Source organism: Physeter macrocephalus, chromosome 11, assembly GCF_002837175.3.
Source record: "Physeter macrocephalus isolate SW-GA chromosome 11, ASM283717v5, whole genome shotgun sequence".
Lineage (NCBI taxonomy): Eukaryota > Metazoa > Chordata > Mammalia > Artiodactyla > Physeteridae > Physeter > Physeter macrocephalus.
Genome location: NC_041224.1, coordinates 145918961 through 145940721, shown reverse-complemented (window position 1 = coordinate 145940721; position 21761 = coordinate 145918961). Strand labels below are relative to the sequence as shown.

General features: G+C 43.5%; 1 pseudogene; it reads right to left on the bottom strand.

Moving 5' to 3' along the window:
* Positions 1-765: 765 nt before the first annotated feature.
* LOC102976375 (nucleolar protein 56-like) lies at positions 766-14256 on the bottom strand (annotated as a pseudogene).
* Positions 14257-21761: the final 7505 nt, after the last annotated feature.

Sequence of the window (21761 nt, the reverse complement as noted above, 5' to 3'; positions counted from 1 at the left end):
CACCCTTTCCATTTTCTCACCTTTCTCTTGCACTTTACAGAGAGCCAATTTACATGCACAAAAAAAATGTTTTTAACAGAAGCACACAGACCACTCACTTAAAACATTTATTTTTATTGTGGTAAAATATATTGGGTTGGCCAAAAAGTTCGCTGGGTTTTCCTTACCATCTTATGGAAAAATCCGAACGAACTTTTTGGCCAACCCAATACATAACACAGTATTTATCTTTTTAAACATTTGTGGGGCTTTTTTGGTTTTGCTTTTGTTTCTTTGTTGTTTTTTTATTTGTTTAGCTGAGCCGGGTCTTCGTTGCGACACGTGAACTCTTAGTTGCGGTATGCGAACTCTTAGTTGCTGCGTGTGGGATCTAGTTCCCTGATCAGGGATCAAACCCCGGGCCCCCTGCATTGGGAGCATGGAGTCGTAGCCACTGGACCACCAGGGAAGTCCCTTTTATTTCTTTTTCTTGTCTGATTGCTGTGGCTAGGACTTCCAATACTGTGTTGAAGAGAAGTGGTGAGAGTGGGCATCCTCGTCCAAACCCCGGGCCCCCTGCATTGGGAGCATGGAGTCGTAGCCACTGGACCACCAGGGAAGTCCCTCTTTTTAAACATCTGTAAGCATACAATTCAGTAGCATTAAATACATTCCCAAGGTTGTGTAACCATCATCACTATATATATCTAAAACTTTTTCTTTTTTTACTCTTGTGAATTTGTTTTTATTGGGATATAGGGGATGGGTTGGGAGATACCTCCGTGGTTATGCCCCAGCAGGGAAATGTACATCCTCATCTCCCTGGGATAGCTTTTGGAACATTTTCTTTTTCTTGGAGCTGCTTCCCTTGCTGCCAGCAGCCTCTTCAGCGGCTGAGTGGCTCCTCCCTGGAAGAGAATGTCCTCTTTTTCTTGGGGGCACTCTTGTTTCCTGACTCTTCAGGGTCGGTCGCTAACTGGTTCCTTTTTGGGGAAAGATTTCTTCCTCTTGGGAAGACTTCCACTGCCAGCTGTCTCTTCAAGATCACTCCTGAGCAGCTCCTCCTTGAAAAAAGATTTCTTTTTCTTGGGTTTGGAGAAAGAGACAGATGGATGTTCCATCTCATCCTCCTGAGGAGCCTTCTGGGGCTTTTGCTTTGTCTTCTTTTTGTGTCTTTCACTTGTCCCCTCACACTCTCCCTGGATACCACTACTGTTTTCTGAAGATGCCAGGGCCATGGCAGCCAGTCGTCCCTTCCTTCTTCAAGCATTTCTTCTCCTGACTAGCTTCCTAGTCATCTCAGCAGCTGTCCCTCTGCCTGAACCATTGCCTCCTTCACGGTATCCAGTTTCTTTCATGGACTCTCTCCAGTCTCATAGAAAGACAGCTGCTCCTCCACTTGTTCTTGAAGCTCTTCCCCAAATGCACTCGTGAGCAGCAATTCATGAGGCAACACCGCATTTCTTTGCCAGGTATCAGGAGATGCGGCCTTTGTTCTCGGCAGCTGCTTGGCCAGTGAAGATACAGTGGAAAATGAGACCATATTTTGGGGTGTTACCCTTTGTCTTCAAGGCTCCAGAAACTAGGTCCCTTTGCTGGGCCCAGGGAATCACTCAGACATCAGGACTGGCCATACCTACAACTTTTCACTGTCTCCAACAAAAACTCTATATCTATTAAACAATAAATCCCACTTCTTTCTTCCCCCCAGCCCCTGGTAACCTCTACTCTACTTTCTGTCTATGAATTAGCCTGTCTTCGGTACCTCATATAAGTGGAATCATACAATATTTGCCCTTTTGTGTCTGGATTATTTTTTCTGGTGTAATGCTCTGATCTCATCTGAGTTTTAGCATATATCAAAATTTCATTCCTTTTTATGGCTGAATCACATATATATGTGTGTGTGTATATATATATATATATATATATATATATATGATCACATTTTGTTTCTCCATTCATCTGTTGATGGATATTTTGGTTGCTTCCACCTTTTGGCCATTATGAATAATGCTGCTATGAACATGGGTGTGCAAATATCTGCTCTAGCCTCTGCCTGCAGTTCTTTGGGATATATATCCAGAAGTGGCATATGCTGTGGAGCACATCAAAAGGCCACTTCCTTTGCAGGTGATTCCATGTCGCCGAGTGTGCAAGCTGCCTCTCCAAACTGAACACTTCATGTGGGCTTCACTATGTATATGAACCACATGGAAACTAATGCCATGACCTTCACTGCACCATGTTTCTTGTGGATTCAGACTTCTGGCTGGGCAGGTCCTTAAGGATTATCTAGGGCAACCCTCTCAACTTCCAGATGAGGAAAGTAAGACTCAGTGAGGTTAAGTGCCCCATGGAAAGACACTGAGTGAGTAAATAGCAGAACTGAAATTCAAACCCATATGTCCTGATGCCAGCCTAGCCCCTCCCTGGTGCCACACCGCCTCTCATTTCCATAAGTCTGCTTCCTTTTGCTTCAGCCGTGCAAAGTCTTTACTTATTTGGGAAATCATTATGTTCTCATTCTTTTTAAACTTCTCCAATAGTTATGCAGTTTCCAGTTCTGAAGGCTAAAATTATTATGTGGTACCAAATGAGGTGGACATTAACTGTGTAACATGGGAGAGATGCCACAAATCCTACTGCTGAAGCATAAGCTTCCTTCTTATTTTATAAAACTTTCCATTAGCTGGTTTCCCAAATAAGAGTGTTGCTTCCTGATTTCTGTGGTGATTTCTAAAATTTTGCTCAAACATTAATATCTGTATGAGACCGAACACAGATTCAAAAAACCAGAGGTTTGTGATGACCAGAGCTATTACAGCTTGTGATGGACCCTGCATCCGCCAAACACTCGCCCAGCTCTCCATCACAGCTGACCAGGGCCACAGGTCAAAGGGCTCCCGCTCCACCTGGGTTTCCGTTTTGGTGTTACCATGAACGCAGCTGCTTGGCTGTATTCATATTCATTGATTTTTTTCTGCTGATCATGTTTTTTAAATTTTATTTTATTTTTAAGGGCAGTTTTAGGTTCACAGCCAAATTGAAAGGATGGTACAGAGAGTTCCCATATACCTCCTGCCCCTACAAATGCATAGCCTCCCCCATTATCAACAGCCCCCCACCAGAGTGGTGTATTTGTTACAAGTGATGAACCCACATTGACACAACATAATTACACAAAGTCCATTGGTGTTGCACATCCTATGTGTTGGGACAAATATATAGTAACATGTATCCATCATTATAGTATCATGTAGAGTATCTTCATGGCCCTAAAAAATCCTCTGTGTGTTCATTGCTTTTTTTGTTTTGTTTTGGTTTTTTTTTTTTGGACGTATTTCATCCTTCTCTAAACCACCCACCCTCAGAGGCATTGCAACTTCCTCTCTTCCGTCCATAAGTCACCTTAAAGCACACTAGTGGTTTCCAGGACTTCCTCAGTGTTTTTCTAGATGTGTCTGATGAAAATGTACAGGCTTTTCTGGAAGAGGTCTGACTGATCTCTTCACTCAACTTTAATTCAATTCCACAAACCCTGTAGATGTGGTAGGGAGGATGGTCGCAGACTCTAGAACGAGACTGCCCGGGTCCACATCCCAGCTCTTGCCTTTGTCCTCCAGCAAGTTACCTAACTTCTTTGTATCTCATTTTTCCTCATCTGAAAAATGGGGATGATAATAATATAACCTACCTCATGAGGTAACTATGAGAATTAATTGAGTTAATACATGTATTGGTTCTGGAAAAATGTCTGGTATACATTGTAAGTGTTAAACAAATTATTGACAAAACTCCTGACAACCCCAAGCCAGGCATTGCCAGGTTTGGGGGACATAAAGATGAATAAAACACAGATTCTGATTTCAAGAGGATTATTCAGAGAAGAACCCCAAAAAATACATACATAGAAAAATATCAATAGCAACATTTCATATCCTTATCATGAACATTTTAAAAAATTTATTTATTTATTTTTATTTTTGGCTGCTTTGGGTCTTTGTTACTGCGCGCGAGCTTTCTCTAGTTACGGCGAGCTGGGGTGACTATTCGTTGCGGTGTGCGGGCTTCTCATTGAGGTGGCTTCTCATTGCAGAGCACAGGCTCTAGGCGCGCAGGCTTCAGTAGTTGTGGCGCACGGGCTTAGTTGCTCTGCGGCATGTGGGATCTTCCCGGACCAGGGCTCGAACCCGTGTGCCCTGCATTGGCAGGTGGATTCCTAACCACTGCACCACCAGGAAGTGCTATCATGAACATTTCTTTTTAAAAATTCAATTATTTATTTATTTTTGGCTGCGTTGGGTCTTTGCTGCTGCGCGCGGGCTTTCGCTAGTTGCGTCGAGCGGGGGCTACTCTTCATTGCCGTGAGCGGGCTTCTCATTGCGGTGGCTTCTTTTGTTGCGGAGCAGGGGCTCTAGGAGCGCAGGCTTCAGTAGTTGTGGTTTGCGGGCTCTAGAGCGCAGGCTCAGTAGGTGTGGCGCACGGGCTTAGTTGCTCTGCGGCATGTGGGATCTTCCCGGACCAGGGCAGAAACCCGTGTCCCGTGCATTGGCAGGCGGATTCTTAACCACTGTGCCACCAGGGAAGTCCCTCATGAACATTTTTACACAAGGTAATACTATGTCATTTTTGTGTTCCATATGGAAATTTGTTGCTATAGCATTAGCTTTGAATATCACTGAATAAATAATTTTCATTTAGAATTTTTAAATGCCACCATCCTTTAATTCATCTGCACATTGAGCATCTACTACGTTCTAGGCACTGTATTAGGCACTTAGGATATAATTGTGATACAGACACAAAATGTTAATGTATCATTCTTCCCAGCCTTCCCTCTTCCTCCACTCTCTGGGCCCCACTCGAGAGTCTTTGTGGCTGCCTACCTGGTTCCTGGGGCTTCAAGGTAAAGAGGAGAGTTGAGAATTGAGAGAAGTTGACTTAAGCTACGTAGTTGAGGTGGGGAGGGGGTGACAGGAGAGATGTGAGGATTTGAGTGAGTTTGGAAGAAGAGAGATTTTGGTGTGATGAGTGATAACTTCGGGGAAATAGATGAGTGAAGAGGAATTTTAGAACTTTTGCTGGGCACTGGGCAATGTAAGTCCTTCTTCCTTGCCTCTTCTAGAGACTTCAGTCAAGACTCCAATTGCTTTTCAGTGCTTTTGGATGTGAAACTGGTACTTCTTTTGAATATGGTACCATACTGAGACTGGCTGCACTAGCCAGCTTCTAAGAAGGCCCGCAGTGAGCCTTGTCTCCTGGTATTCATGCTCTTGTGTCGTTCCCTCCCACATTGAATAGGGATAAACTGTGTAACAGCAGGATATTGTAGAAAGGAAAGAGTGGACCATATGAGGTTATATCCTAAAAGACGTTGTAGCTTCTACTTCACTCTGTGGATCACTTACCCTCAGGTAAGGCAGCTGCCATGTTGTGAGGATGCTCAAGCAGTCCTATGGGGAAGTCCATGTGGACATGAACCAGCTTCCACCCCCACCCCACCAAGAGCCAACACGTGAGTGAGACTTCCTTGAAGTGCATCCCCCAGCCACAGTCAAGAAGTGGAGCCTATAGCCTTGGCCAACAGCTTGCAGCAACCTCATGAGAGATCCCCAGGCCAGAGCCACTCAGCTAAGCCACTCCCAAATTCTTGACCTGTGTGAGATAGTAAACATTTACTGTTACTTTTAAATTTCTAAGTTCTGGGATAATTTGTTTTGCAGCAATAGATAACTAAAACACTGAGGGTGAGGTGGCCCAGCTTTACTGAGGTTACGCAAGTATACCTGAGTTTCCCACCGCAGCCCATGAGTACAAAAGGGGACACAGCAAGAGGGATACTTGGATTTCGCTGCTCTCTTGCCTCTTCTGTCGAAGACCTGGACTTGCAGTTCTGTAAATTAACTGTTCCCCGCTGCCATAGGAAAATAAAGAATATGTTTGTGAATTGGGAGAAGAGGGATAGTTCTCGCATGTGTTTAAGAAATTCCCTATGTGCTGTTTGGCTGTCTTTCACTGGGTACTGCTTATGGATGTTAAGATACCATGTCTCCTGCTAGGTACCACTATGTCACCAGGGATCAGTGCCCCTGGCCAAGCAACAAAGTCTCCCACAGGGCATCACCCCTACTTTCCAAGTATTGCTTCTGAAGAACTCACTGGACCAAAGCTGGGAGATGCTCTGTGATGCAGTGGCAGGAAGATGATTCTCTCCTCTTCACTGTGCTGCCCTTGAGGTACAGTTTTACAGAGATTTTACTAAAATAATTCCATTTTTACTCCCAACCCTCTCTCTCCTTAGGTCTCAGACATGTGTACATGGGTTAAGTGGGGACAGAATCAAGTGACTGCTGTTATCAGGATCCTCACCATCCTTTAATGATTCAGACTTTGTTACTAGGCCAAGCTCAACATGGCTACGGGTAGCTCTAGGCTGAGATCATGCCAGTTTGGCAATGCTAAGGAAGAAAAGAATTTCCCAGGAAAGGGCTCTAATTGGCTGGGCGGGGTCTCATGACCACCTCTTGGGCTGTAGTGAGGGGGAAGCCAGGGAGCTGTGACAGGCAGCTGCTATGGTCTGAATGTTTGTGTCTCCTCAAAATTCATATGTTCCCATCCTAACCCCCAAAGATGATGGTATCAGGAAGTGTGGCCTTTGGGAGGTGTTTAAGTCATGAGTAAGGAGCCCTCATAAATGGGATTAGTGCCTTATAAAAGCTATCCCACAGAGATCCCTTGCCTGCTTCCACCATGTGAGGACACAGCAAGAAGGCATCAGATACGAACAAGGAAGAGGGCTCTCACCCAAACACGACCATGGTGGCACCCTGATCCTGGACTTCCAGCCTCCAGAAGTATGAGAAATAAATTTCTGTTGTTTATAATCCACCTAGTCTGTGGGTTTTGTGTTGTATTTTTTTACCAACCAGCACCATCTGATGATGGTGTTAACATTTTCTTTTCTTAACATCTTTATTGGAGTATAATTGCTTTACAATGGTGTGTTAGTTTCTGCTGTATAACAAAGTGAATCAACTATACATATACATATAGCAGCCCAAATGGACTAAAACAGCAGCATCACCAGGAACACATGGAGTTTGCCGAAGGAAGGAGGCACACTCTTACCCTCAAAGCAGTGGTTCCACTGCTGGAGATCAGATCGGAATGCCTAGACAGGTCTGGAAACCAGAGGATGGCCAAAAGCTCTACTACCTCATGTAGCCTGACACAAAAATGCACTGTGGTCATATTACTCAGGCATGAAAAAGAATGAAATAATGCCATTTGCAGCAACATGGATGGACCTAGGGATTATCATACTAAGTGAAGTAAGTCACACAGAAAAAGACAAATATCATATGATATCACTTATATGTGGAATCTAAAAAAATGATACAAATGAACTTATTTACAAGACAGAAACAGAGGGACTTCCCTGGTGGCGCAGTGGTTAAGAATCCGCCTACCAATGCAGGGAACATGGGTTTGAGCCCTGGTCTAGGAAGATCCCACATGCTACATAGCAACTAAGCCCATGAGCCACAACTACTGAGCCTGCGTACTAGAGCCCACGAGCCACAACTACTGAGCCCACGTACCACAACTACTGAAGCCCGTGTGCCTAGAGCCGGGGCTCAGCATCAAGAGAAGCCACCACAATGAGAAGCCCGCCTGCGCACCGCAACAAAGAGTAGACCCCGCTCGCCACAACTAGAGAAAGCCCGTGAGCAGCAATGAAGACCCAACACAGCCAAAATAAATAAATAAATTAATTAATTAATTTTAAAAAACCCAAAAAACCAGAAACAGATTCACAGGCATGTGAAACAAACTTATGATTACCGAAGGGGAAAGTGTGGGGAGGCATAAATTAGGAGTTTGGGATTAACAGACACATACTACTATATAAAAAATAGATAAACAACAAGGACCTACTGTATAGCACAGGGAACTATATTCAATATTTTGTAATAACCTGCAAGGGAAAAGAATCTGAAAAAGGATATATATATATATAAATAACTGAGGGGCTTCCCTGGTGGCGCAGTGGTTGCGCGTCCGCCTGCCGATGCAGGGGAACCAGGTTCGCGCCTGTATACCTGAAACTAACACAACATTGTAATTCAACTATATTTCAATTTTTGTTTTTAAAAAGGCCTTCCCTATTTAAAAAACTGCACTGTGTTCATGTTAAATGATGTATTGAGGATAATCAGCCATATCCGGAAAGTGGGGGTTTTATAGGAAAAATGGTCTGGTTTCTTCAACAAATAAATGTGAAGAAGACAAGGGAGGGGTGTAAGGGAAAACTGACAATGGATTAAAAGATATTTAAGAGACATATTAACCAAATGCAGTGTGTGAACTTATTTAGATTATGATGTGAAAAATCCAACTGTAAAAAGCCTTTTTTTTAAGATAACAGAGGAATTTTAAACACAAATTGGGTATTAGGTGAAATTAAGCAGTTATTAATTTTGTTAGATATGATAATTCTATTATAGATATGGCTTTAATAAAGCTCTTATCTGTTAGAGGTTCATACTGAAGCATTTACAGATGAAATGATATGCTGACTAGTATTTGCTTTAAAATACTTTACCGTAGGGTCAGCAAATTTTTTCTGTGAAAGGCCAGATAGCAAATATTTTAAGCATTTGGCCCACATGATTTCTGTCACAACTACTCACCCTTGCTGGTGTGATGCAAAAGCAGGTATAGACAATACAGAAACGAATGGGCATGGCTGTGTTCCAATAAAACTTTTTTTACAAAAAGAGGAGGCAAGTTGGATTTGGCCCATGGTTTTGGCCAATCCCAGCTCTAGTGCAAGGAAAGGAGAGGAGCAGATAAGTGAAAAAGATTAACAAAATGTTGATAATTGTTGAAGTTGGATGAGAGGTACCTGATGGTTTATTACACTATTTTCTCTATTTTTGAATATTTTGAATATTTCCATAATAAAAAATTCAATCACCCTGAAGAGATCTTTTTGGAAGGAAAGAGAAGTGTTTGCCTTTGACCTCTCTACTTATCTCCTCCACTTTATTTTTGCCTGTCTTTTTAGCAGATCTGTTTCACACACCCATGCACACACACACTTCCGCTCTGATATATTTTTTAATCAAAATGAACTTCCTAGACAGCCCTGTCCTGATGAGGAATGCAGCGGAATTCTATGGCAAATCCTCATGATGGGGTCTCATATTCTTTCCCAGGAGAATCACAGGCTGTTTCCTTTCAGAGCTTTTATACCCTTGTAAACATTTTTCCTAAAATGGAGATTCCAGGCCTCCGGGCCGAAGCACACCACCCTTAGGGAAGCATTGTTGTTTTCTTATTTCTCAGCAGGAAATAGGAATGTCCCGGGGAGGATTAGAAAATTACCAGACAGATCTGGTGAATGGCTGGGAACATGGACTGGTGGGTGGAATCTGGTCAGAACATCTGGGAGTTCAAAGAAAGAAGTGTTCAGCTATTCCTCAGGCTCCATAAATTCTCTTAAAAGTAGATAATTATGAAACAGACAGAACACAGTGAAGCATGTTGTCAGAGGAAAGGAATTACATACATCTCACTTGTAACTGCTTTGAATGTATAGGCTGAGCACATAACGTCATTTCAAATCAGGCGCTGACAATCTACTGAGGAAAGAGGAGCCCTTGACCCTTCTGTTCCCAGATCCTTCAGCGGATGACAGGGGCACCTGCAAAAGCTGGCCCTATTTTCCACCTGCAGGAACAGAATGCTCTCCATCTGTCCTCCGTCAGCATCAGCCGCTGAGCCTCTGCCCCTACCCAGAATGATTTCTCCCTTGATTTACCCAAGCTCCACCCTCCATTTGACTTGCAGCTCTTGTAGATGGGAAAAGGTCTTTCCTGACAGCACCAGCTGCTGGTGGCCTCTCCTAACGAGCTTCTCCAGCACATTCTGATGGTACCACCTGTTATCACTTAATTGTATTGCTCTGTGTACCACGGAGGATAAGTAATGCTGGCTGCTGAACTGGATGAACCCCAAATTCTCAGTGACTTAACACAAAAAGTAATTTTCACTCACAAAGTGGGTGTTCCTGACCAGGTAAGCTTTCACATGATCATTCAGTGTTCCCCAAGCCCTCTCTATTGTGTGGCTCCACCCTCTTCTGGTCCTTGGAGTCTTTGCTATTTACTTGGCAGATGAGGAAAGAGAGCATAGGGAAGTTCCACTTACTTCTTTTGTACAATATCATGTCTGTGAGATTCATCCACATTGTGGCTTGAAGCAGTAGTTCATTCTCTTTTGTTGCTATATAATATTCCATTCATGAATATACTACAATTTATACATTCTACTACTGATGGGCATTTGGATTGTTTTCAGTTTTGGACTATTATCAACAAGCTATTATGAATTGTCTTTTGGTGTACATATCTATACATTTCTTTTTAAAAAATATTTATTTATTTATTTATTTGGCTGTGTCGGGTCTTAGTTGTGGCATGCGGGATCTTCATTGAAGCATGCAAACTCTTAGTTGCAGCATGCATGTGGGATCTAGTTCCCTGACCAGGGATCGAACCCAGGCCCCTGACATTGGGAGTGTGGAATCTTAGCTACTGGACCACCAGGGAAGTCCCTATCTATATGTTTCTGTTGGGTATATACCTAGCAGTAAATTTGCTGGGTCAGAAAGCATGCACACATTAAGCTTTAGTAGATATTGCCAATTTTCCAAAGTGGTTATACAAATTTACATGCCCATCAGCATTTCATGAGACTTCCAGCTGCTCCATATACGTGTCACCACTTGGTACTGTCTTGTCTTTCTCATTTAGCCATTCTGGTGTGAGTGCAGTGGTATCTCATTGTGGTTTTAATTTGCATTTTCCTAAAAACTAATGATATGGAACACCTTTTAAAGGATCATTGGCCACTTCAGTACTCTCTTTTGAGAATTTCCTGTTCAAGTCTTTGGTCAACTTTTCTTTTGGGTATTCTGTCTTTTTCTTATTCTGGATATGAATTCTTTGTCAGTTATATGGATTGCAATTATATTCTCACACTCTGTGGCTTGCCTATTCACTCCTTTCATGGTATTTTTTTAACATCTTTATTGGAGTATAATTGCTTTACAATGTTGTGTTAGTTTCTGCTGTATAACAAAGTGAATCAGCTACATGTATACATATATCCCATATCCCCTCCCTCTTGCGTCTCCCTCCCACCCTCCCTATCCCACCCCTCTAGGTGGTCACAAAGCACCGAGCTGATCTCCCTGTGCTATGCGGCTGCTTCCCACTAGCTATCTATTTTACATTTGGTAGTGTATATATGTCAGTGCCACTCTCACACTTCGTCCCAGCTTACCCTTCCCCCTCCCTGTGTCCTCAGGTCCATTCTCTGCCTCTGCGTCTTTATTCCTGTTCTGCCCCTAGTTTCATCAGAACCATTTTTTTTTTAATTTAGATTCCATATGTATTTGTTAACATACGGTATTTGTTTTTTTCTTAATAAAAAATTGTAATGAAATATGGAATACAGTCTTTTCTTTAATGGGTGGGACTTTCTGTGTCCTGTTAAAGAAATCATTGCCTATCCCAGGGTCACAAAGATATTCTTCCATGTTTCCTTTGTTATCTTTTGGAAACTTTATTGTTTTACTTTTCACATTTATGTCTATAATTTAGCTGTAATTTATTTCTGTGTTTGGTATGATGTAGGAGTCAAGGTTTTTCCCATTTGAATACCCAAGGGGTCAGCACCATTTACTGAAAAGACCATCCTTCTCCTGCTGTATTACAGTGTATCTTTGTTGCAAATCAGTTAATTACACATGTGTGGGTCAATGTGGGGGACTCTATTTTATTATTGTATTCCCTTTGTCTATCCTTTTACTGATACCACATAGTTTTTTTTTTAATTTTTAAATTTAATTTAATTTATTTTTTTATACAGCAGCTTCTTACTATCATCAATTTTATACACATCAGCGTATACATGTCAATCCCAATCACACAATTCATCACACATAGTTTTAATTATGATGTGATAGTTTACAAATCAGTAATTTACAGCCTCTAACTTTGTTCTTACTCAAGATTGTCTTCGCTGTTCTTGGTACTTTGCATTTCACAATTTGCTTGCCAGTTTTCACACACACATATAAATCTGTGGGGATTTTGCTTGGGATTGAATTGAATCTACAGATAAAATTGGGAAGAGTTAACAGCTTTATAATATTCTTCCAATCTATGAACATGGTATATAACTCCTCTTTCTTCCTTCTTCAATTTATCTTGGTAATGTTTTATAGTTTTGTGTGCAGCGGTCTTGCACATCTTTTGGTATGTTTATTCCTAGGTGATGTTTTTTGTGTTATTGATAACGGAATTGTTTTTTTGAAATTTTGCTTTCAAATTTTTTGGTGCTAGTATGAAGAAATACAAGTGACTTTTTTTTAAAACATCTTTATTAGAGTATAATTGCTTTACAATGGTGTGTCAGTTTCTGCTTTATAACAAAGTGAATCAGTTATATTACAAGTGACTTTTGTATACTGACCTTGTATCCATTGATATTGACCCATTTCTTAACTATTTTGGTCTCTCCCACTCACACAGTTCATTGACCAGAATCCAGTCACATGACCACACCTAAATACAAGGGATGCCAGGAAAAGGAGTTTTAGAGAACACAGCAGATTCTTCCATACTCTACATTGAGATTTTGACATCCATGCGTTTATTCTGTCACTATGCTACAAGGAACTCTAAAGCTCTCCAAGTCTGAAGACAGTGTTTTAGCTAATTTACAACTTGCAGAGTCCTTCAGAATGCTCTATTTGGAAAAAGACTGCTTTACTAGTTACACTCTGTTACTTTGGATAATCGTGTGGCCCCAAGGTGATCATAAACAACATACAAAAAATTGCCTTAAAACCACATGGCAGGATCCTGCTCCACAGTAGACATAAAGATCATTCAAATTATGCTTATGTTTCTATGGTTCTAGACTGGCATAGAAATAAAGCACATGCCACACGCCTAATGAACCTGCAGACCATACTCCCTACCCCACCGCTCCCTTTTAGTATAACTACCCAAGGAAGAAATTACACATAAGCAAGTTGCTTTATCTTTTGAATGACTTGGTTCAAGTTTTGCTCTCATAAGGTTGTGATCTCACGTTTTAATTGCTGTTACCAGATATAAATGATTGACTTGCTCAATTAATCTAATTTGGTTATAAAATGGCACAGCCGCTAAGCCCACGACTCAGTCACTGAACTCCGATGACCTGTGTTGGGCATTGCTGAGTCCTGATTGGTTGAATCTGAGGGTGGTCTTTAGTCTATCAACCGTGAATACAAGATACGGTTAATGGATTCTGTAGTGATCAGCTGTGCTCTTATATTTACACAGAACACAATTTCATTTGTTCTGAGTACACATCTGACAAGGTTTAGGTCAATCGATTCTAAGGCTGGGATGCTCCAAAACAAAATGTCTCCCCCCGAGACAACAGCTGGAAACACATGAACAATTCTGTCACAGGTTCTGTGTAGATCGTGCTGGTGTCAACCAAGGAGAAACCTGAGTGTGAACGGAGCATTGCCCATTCTCACCGAGGCCAGGAGGGTGTTTGATGAAGTCTACCATCAAGATCTGTGGCTCAGAAGCAATCCTGCAAGGCTCTGGACCTCCAAGGAGCAGCCACGGGCCCTGGGTGTCCCTTCCAGAGCAGCCGCGTCTGGCTATGCCTCACGCCCCCAACCCCATGTCTAGCTCAGAGAGGGAGGGTAGGAAGTGTTTGTGGAAGGGAGAACGGGCTCAGGGGTCATTAACGAGCCCTACGGAACTTTATTCACTTCCTCTCTTCTTCCCTCTCTCTCCTCTCCTCTGTTCCTCACTCCCACTGTCATAGCAGGTGCTTAGCTAAGAGTTTCCTACAGAAGGTCTTCTCACCCCTCATACTCCGTGCTCTACTCCCCACTCCTACCCCCAAGACAGAGGGCTTTTCCCTTAGATGGCCTTCCTATTCTTCGTTTTGTTTTGCTTCAATATGTTTAAAAGGTGTTTTCCCCCCATGTGTTGCTGAATCACATCTGAGCTTTAATCAGTGGCTTAAATTAAAATTCTAAGGTCAGAAATAGGGAATGGAAGTGCTGAAGACAAAGTAGCCTCCAAAGACACCCACCTCCCCCCCAGAATCCTTGTAGCCTTTCTCCTCCTCCGCTGTGTCAACTGAGGTTCTTCTGGGCACATTCTGGTCGGAATTCTTGGCGTGCATGTGTGTTGGGGAGTGTTCGTTTTGTTTTGTTTTTCAGGAAAACCTGGATGGTCGGGCAGCGTAACCTTGGAATAACAGAGAGGGTAGGACTAGGACACTAGGACAGAATACTCCCATGATCCTTGTCTCACTTAGGGCTGGACCCAGCTGAAGGGAGCAAAGTGGCTTATCTAAAACACATGCTCTGACAAAAGTATTGGGCTAATAATGGGTTAATAAATATGTTACCACTTTTCTAGATTTCATAGAATTTTGGAACCAAATTAAGAATAGTAAGAGTCACCATTTATTGAGTATTTACTACATGCCAGGATTTTTTCATACCTTATGGGGTAGGGTAGATATTACTATTGAATTGAGGCTTTCGCCCATGTGCCATAGCCAGTTAAGGGTGAAGCTAGGGAAAAGGACAGTTTTGCTCATCTACTCCAATGCTATTTGATTGTTATCATTTCCATGGAGGTAACATAATTGCAGGGCAAATGGGATCTTTTCAGGAGGCAAGTATTGGAATTTAATGTAATACAGTCCTCTTAAAGGTTAAAAACAAGGTCTAACTAATTATCTCTATATTCTGGCCAGTTGAGTAATTCCTCCCTGGAGCCCCTCGAAAAGACAGCCACAGGTCTTGGGTCCCTGGGTGCCCCTGCTGAGGTGCCCAAGTTCCGGCACCAGTAAAGTTTGGGGCTGAGTTCGAAGGGCAGGGCCCACTGACATTCTCAAATGGTCCAGCAGGTGGCAGTGTTTCCCACACCAGCAGAGCCGACCGGGGTCTACTCTGAGAGCTCAGGAAGAGACCTGAAGACAAATTTGTAGGGGCAGACCATACCACCTGCCTGGATTTTTTTTTTTTTATTTGTCTTTTTCTACATTTTACTTTTGAAACATTTTAGTAAAAATAAGCAAGGTAGGCTTTCGTGAAGATGGCAGAAGTAAGAGCAGGTGCCTCCTTTCTCATGTTACCAGATGCCCTTGGCTGTCTAAGCCCCTCACTGTGATGTTCCCAGTGGAGCTGTCCTTCTAGAAACACCCAGGAAGATTATTTCAAATCCTCAACTTCCTCTTCCTGTCCTGCCACCCCAGCATCTACTGCCGATTTGCTGCCCCACTTCCTTGAAAGCCAGCTCCCACCATTCAGCACTGTCCTTCTTAGCTGCGAGTCTCCTGGGAGAACCAAGCACACTTCCTGGGGGAGGCTGTGAGGGAGACCAAGCTGTCTGAGAAAAATCCTGGGACCCAAATAGTAACTAATGGCCACAGCTGTTGGCTGTAAGGAAGACCCGTCAGGACTGATGGAGACTTTGCCAGGTCCGTGCCTGCACGGCCCTCTGGCAGCTACTGCAAGTCCAACTACAGGCAACAGTGAAGTGTCTCCTCTCCTGCCCACAGCCTCCATATAAATATTTCTTTCTACCATCTGTCACACAGCCTGAAGTCTCAGTACTGGAGACATACTTTTGATTTTGACAATGGTCAGGTTTTCAAGAGCTTCCTATTAAAAATGTAAATGTAGCAGGTAGGGCATCAAACTGGGGTATAAATGCTATGGCAGTGGAGAGGGGCTGCCTCATGGAATTGGTAATTGACAAGAGTGTAGATAAATATGCAAGAAACTCCTTGGTAATTTTCCTAATGACAATGTAGAACATTTTTATATGCAAAAGCTGAATTAATGTTAAAGTTAATTAGAAAGCTAAACAGCCCGAGAAATTTTGTTTTTAAATAACAGGCCACTTTAAATAATGCTTCAGAGGCCAAAGTTTTTTTAAAAAAATTGTTGTACAAATTCTTACGTTAAACTATCTAAGCTTTGCTATAATACTGTCTTCTCTTCAATATGTGATGGTTAAAGAATGAGGTTAAATGAAGGTGTAGTATTGCAGGGGAGCATTTTAAATCGCAGAAGTAAAAAATTATTTATAATTATGATGAGTTTAAGTTTATTTTTATGGGGAAGATTTTTCTTCCCTAAAATTGTTTCTGAAACGGCAAGTTGTTTCCATTATTAAAAGTTGAAGTTGTTAGGAAAGAAAGAAAGAAGGAATGAAGGAAAGAAAGAAAGAAAGAGAGAAAGGTGGGAGGAAGGGAAGAAAGAAAACCTCGGAGTTTTGGTTGGAGGGACAGGCATCAGCCAGGCAGAAGATGCTAGGAAATTTGGGGGGAAAGCTTTTAATGTCTAGCCTTTACCTATTATCAGCTAACTGTTGTCTAGATTGTTAAATGCCTACTGTAGGCCATGTGGTATAATAGACACTTTGTATACATCATTTTGTTTAGTATTGGACCATTTTATGGATAGGAAACCGAGGCTTCACAAAGTTAACTTGTCCAAGGTCACCAAACTTATAAACACTAGCCAGGATTCAAACTAGAATTCAAGCCCAAATTCAAGAACTTTCTGCCCTTCCTACCTGACCCCTCTGCAGTTATGCCAGCGTAACCCAACATCACAAACCGTGGAGAAGTGACCAGTGACTAGAAATCTCCAAAAGTCCCCATAATATTTGTCTCAGGTTTTTATTGAAATGCAAGGACACCATTCTTATAATCCATTCCCCTGACTTCCTGAGTTGTCAAATGGTCCCCGTGAGAAATGCTATACTTGGAAGTATTGTATGTTTCTGTCCCTACAATCAGGACTAATATTCTGACTTGGAGACTTCCACGCAATGCAATACATTATTCAAAAGGGTGATTTGGCCAGCCTCTGAGACACATAGTCATCACTAAGCTCTGATTCAGATTCCACGCCCTTTATTTGTTCTCAGCACATGCAATTTAGCACTCCTGGCAGCTCCCATCCCCCGACATACATATACAGGTTTGGGTGCCCACATGCTTGCTGACGGGCACTTGTCTGTCCAGTGGCTCCAGGGAGGGTAGGAGACATTAACTCATCCGTCTTCCAGTGATGACAAAGCGAATGTTGTATGCAACAAAGAGGCAGTTTGTTTGGCTCTCAGGCATTGGTGATCAGCGCCAGTCCATGGTTCCATGTAATGGGAATGATACTTCTGAATATATATTAAACTGGCATATTTTTCTTTCCACTTAAATCATGATGTTCTGTGGCTCTACACCCATTTAATCAACGGGTTTCCATGCTTCAGGGAAAGAGATGCCAGTGAAGACAACCAGGTCATTGCTCAACTTTGGCCGCCAAATTCTTGTTTGTTTGTTTTTTAATCCCTTGCAAGGCAACAGTGGTGAACAGTGGCCTCCAAAGTGGGGTGTGGCCAGGGTGCAGAAAGAATATTAGTGCTTACTTCTATTTTCATTTTTATCTTATCCTTTAAAATGTCTGTTTTTGGATGGATGCTTTATAAAGCATGTACTGTGTTAATTAGTACAGTATTAAATGTATATAATTCTAAGACATACACATATGATGCACATATATATCAAATATATATATATATATGTACATATTCGGGTTTTTTTTTTACTGCTATGGGGGGGAATGCATGATCAAAAAACTGAGGCCAGGACTTCCCTGGTGGTGCAGTGGTTAAGAATCCGCCAGCCAATGCAGGGGACATGGGTTCCAGCCCTGGTCTGAGAAGATCCCACATGCCGCGGAGCAACTAAGCCCATGAGCCACAACTACTGAGCCTGCATGCCTATAGCCCGTACTCCATAACAAGAGAAGCCACCGCAGTGAGAAGCTCGTGCATCGCAACGAAGAGTAGCCCCCGCTCCCCGCATCTAGAGAGAGCCCGCGCGCAGCAACGAAGACCCAACGCGGCCAAAAGTGAAAAAAAATAAATAAGTAATTAAAAAAAAAAGAATCCACCTGCCAATGCAGGGGACACGGGTTCGAGCCTTGGTCCAGGAAGATCCCACACGCCGTGGAGCAACTAAGCCCGTGAGCCACAATTACTGAGCCTATGCTCTAGAGCCTGCGTGCCACAACTACTGAGCCCATGCGCCACAACTACTGAAGCCCACGCGCCTAGAGCCTGTGCTCCGCAACGAGAAGCCACTGCAAGGAGAAGCCCACGCACCGCAACAGAGTAGCCCCCGCTCGCTGCTACTAGAGAAAAGCCCGTGTGCAGCAACGAAGACCCAACACAGCCAATAGAGTAATTGATTAATTAATTAAAAAAAAACTGAGGCCACTGACTTTGAAAGACTTTGTTTTAGGAGATCATTTTCCCACTAAATTTTAAAAGCTGCCTTTAACTATCAAAAGTAGTGCTCGGAGGGCTTCCCTGGTGCGCAGTGGTTGAGAGTCCGCCTGCCGATGCAGGGGACACGGATTCGTGCCCCGGTCCGGGAAGATTCCACATGCTGCGGAGCGGCTGGGCCCGTGAGCCATGGCCGCTGAGCCTGCCGCGTCCGGAGCCTGTGCTCCTCAACGGGAGAGGCCACAACAGTGAGAGGCCTGTGTACCACCCCCCCCAAAAAAAAAAAAAGTAGTGCTTGGAGTTCTCTACATTGACTTTTACTACAAAATGTAAGAAAAGAATACTTAAGTAGCAACTCATCTAGGGGAAAAGTAGATAGCACCTTCAGTGTGGGAAAGTGGTAGTAAGAGGAGGAAGAAAGGCAAATAGGGTGTGTGTGGGGACATGTCCCACACCCCACTTGGGCCTGAAACCCTGTTGGGAAAATCTAGGAGGCTCCCAGGGCAATGGGGCTACTCCTCCTTTCCTCAGGCACCTTAGGAAAGGTCCATGTCCAACATGGGCCTCCCAGGCTGAAGATGGTGGTGAGGTAGGTGTGCTGCAAGGTGGTCTCACAGAGCCCTGAGCCTTGCAGTGGGAATACAGAGGCAGCCAAGGGTCCCTGTCCCCCAAGGGGGTTGAGTAAGGACATAGGCCATTGGATTACAGAAAGTTGAGGGACAATGAGAGGCCACAAAATGTGAGAACCAAGTGACTAGAGAAACTATAGACACAGGAGCCAAAAGAACCCAGTGAGATCAGCTTCACCTGAATGAGCACTTGGGAGGCACTGGATGTTCAGAAACCACACCCAACCAGCCACTCTGCAGTGAAGATGAAGAAAGACATGGAGGACCACTCCCAGACCCTCCACCCCCATGAGGTCATGTGCATCTCCCCTTCCACTCAGATGCTTCTACAGCCAAACACCATTTGTTATGGGTTGAATTGTCTACCCACCCCGCCCCCCCATTCATACATTGAATTCCTAACCCCTAGTACCTCAGAATGTGACCTTATTTGGAAACAGGGTGGTTGCAGATATAATTAGTTAGGATGAGGTCATACTGGGGTAGGGTGAGCCACTAGCCTGTATGACTTGGATCCTTAGAAAAAGGGGACATTTGGAGACAGATGCACACAGGGAGAACACCACATGAAGAGACACAGGGAAAACGTGGCCTTTTACTAGCCAAGGAGAGAGGCCTGGAACAGATCATTCCCTCCCTGCCTTTGAAAGGAACCAACTTTGCTGACACCTGACCTGGTACTTCTAGCCTCCAAAACTGTGAGACAAGAAATTTCTGCTGTTTAAGCCACCCAGTCTGTGGTATTTTGTTACAGCAGCACTAGCAAACTAATACCATCTTTGCTAAAGATGCAAGGTAGATGGGGAGAAATCTGAAAGACTAGACCTTAAATTCAAGAGGGTCTGGGAGAACCTGGAAGAGACTGTTCTAAACTAAAAGAATGTGAGTTCTCTTGAGTTACCTTTCATGGACCAGTGGAAGTCCTCTGCCCGCAGCAGAGAAAACAGAGGACTTCGAGGAAGATAAGCATAGTCACAGACATAGAAGCCTGGCCTTTTTTGCACATCGGAGTGTACTGAATATCAGCCCAACTAGTCTCAAATCTCTGAGATTTCAGCCTACCCTGGTCTCTCTCTCCGTGTGACCAGAGCCCACCTCCCAGGTATTTTATGGTTTCCAAGCTGGTCACGTATGATATCATAGTCTTATACTAGGTCCCAGCCTCCTCGCTCCTTGCTTTAGTCCTGGGAGCAGACTCCTAAGCTGTGTGAGGGGCAGTGTCGTGCTGGAGCTGGTTTGTACCAGCTCACAAGAGCCGGCTGTTGAATTTTCAGGAATTTTGTGAGCCAGTCATTAAACATAGCCACTATTAAAAATTAAATTTAAAAACTTACAATCAAGTCGATTATATGTTTTCAAAAGTAATACTCAAAAATCCTCACTTCCTAATATTTTATTTATTTTTTTTTTTATTTTTATTTTTTTTCGGTACGCGGGCCTCTCACTGTTGTGGCCTCTCCCATTACGGAGCACAGGCTCTGGATGCACAGGCTCAGCGGCCATGACTCGCGGTCCCAGCCGCTCCGCGGCATGTGGGATCTTCCCAGACCGGGACACGAACCCGCATCCCCTGCATTGGCAGGCGGACCCTCAACCACTGCACCACCAGGGAAGCCCCCTTATATTTTACTATTATGTATGCTTCTGAGGTTACTTGTATCTATTACACCTCTAAGGAAATACTTTGAATTGCTACTGTGCATCTCTTTCCAACTCCATGTTCAGTGAAATCACATTGAAATCAACTATGGTGGGAGTGTTTACACCACAGAAATTGGCTACATATCAGTGCCCCCTCCCCACCCCCAGGAGAGCCAGTTGTTAGGCGTTTACCAGCACACACACCATTGCCTAGATGCTGATGTGGGCCTCGGGCTCTTTGTTCTGATAAAGTAGTGCATCAACCGAGATACCTGAAGCAATAACTATTATCAGGTGTGCCCAGATCTACTTTGTGCTTTAAACTATCCAGGAGCAAGGAGAACAAATCCAGCCTTCCACAGTGCAACAGAGAGAGACACTCAAATAAGTGTGACCCCACTGAGACCACCCGTGTGTTCCCAGATTTTGGGTGGGACACGACACAAATAGCTACTGACCTCAATACCTGTTGAAGAACAGTGTTGAACCCGGGACCTCTGAGCTGGCTTCTACCTAACCATCCCTATCACTGTAAAATATCAGGACTAACTCTTCTAATCCTGCTTCCCTGAAGCAAGAGAACAAGGGAACTCCAAGGGCCCCAGATCTTCAGGATTGAATCACTGGACTCTGCAATCTTCTCTATAAACACCTCTCCTCCACTAGCTAATACTGTATTTTAACTAGCCAGCGAGCTGAGTCCTTGGGGATTCAGCTCTCTTTGCATACCAATAGGTGTAAAAATAGCAGGTGACCCCACTTCAGTGATTGGTGCCAGGCAAAAGTGTTTCTGGGACCACAGTACCATAGCCAGGCATGGGGGCTGACCTGGGCTTGTACTTAGCTCCTCTGCTTACAAACTGTGTGGCCTTGGGCAAGTGATGATCCTCTCAAGCCTCCATTCTCTTTTTCTTTTTTTAACATCTTTATTGGAGCATAATTGCTTTACGATGTTGTGTTAGTTTCTGCTGTATAACAAAGTGAATCAGCTATATGTATACATATATCCCCATATCCCGTCCCTCCTGTGTCTCCCTCCCACCCCCCCATCTCACCCCTCTAGGTGGTCACAAAGCACCGAGCTGATCTCCCTGTGCTATGCGGCTGC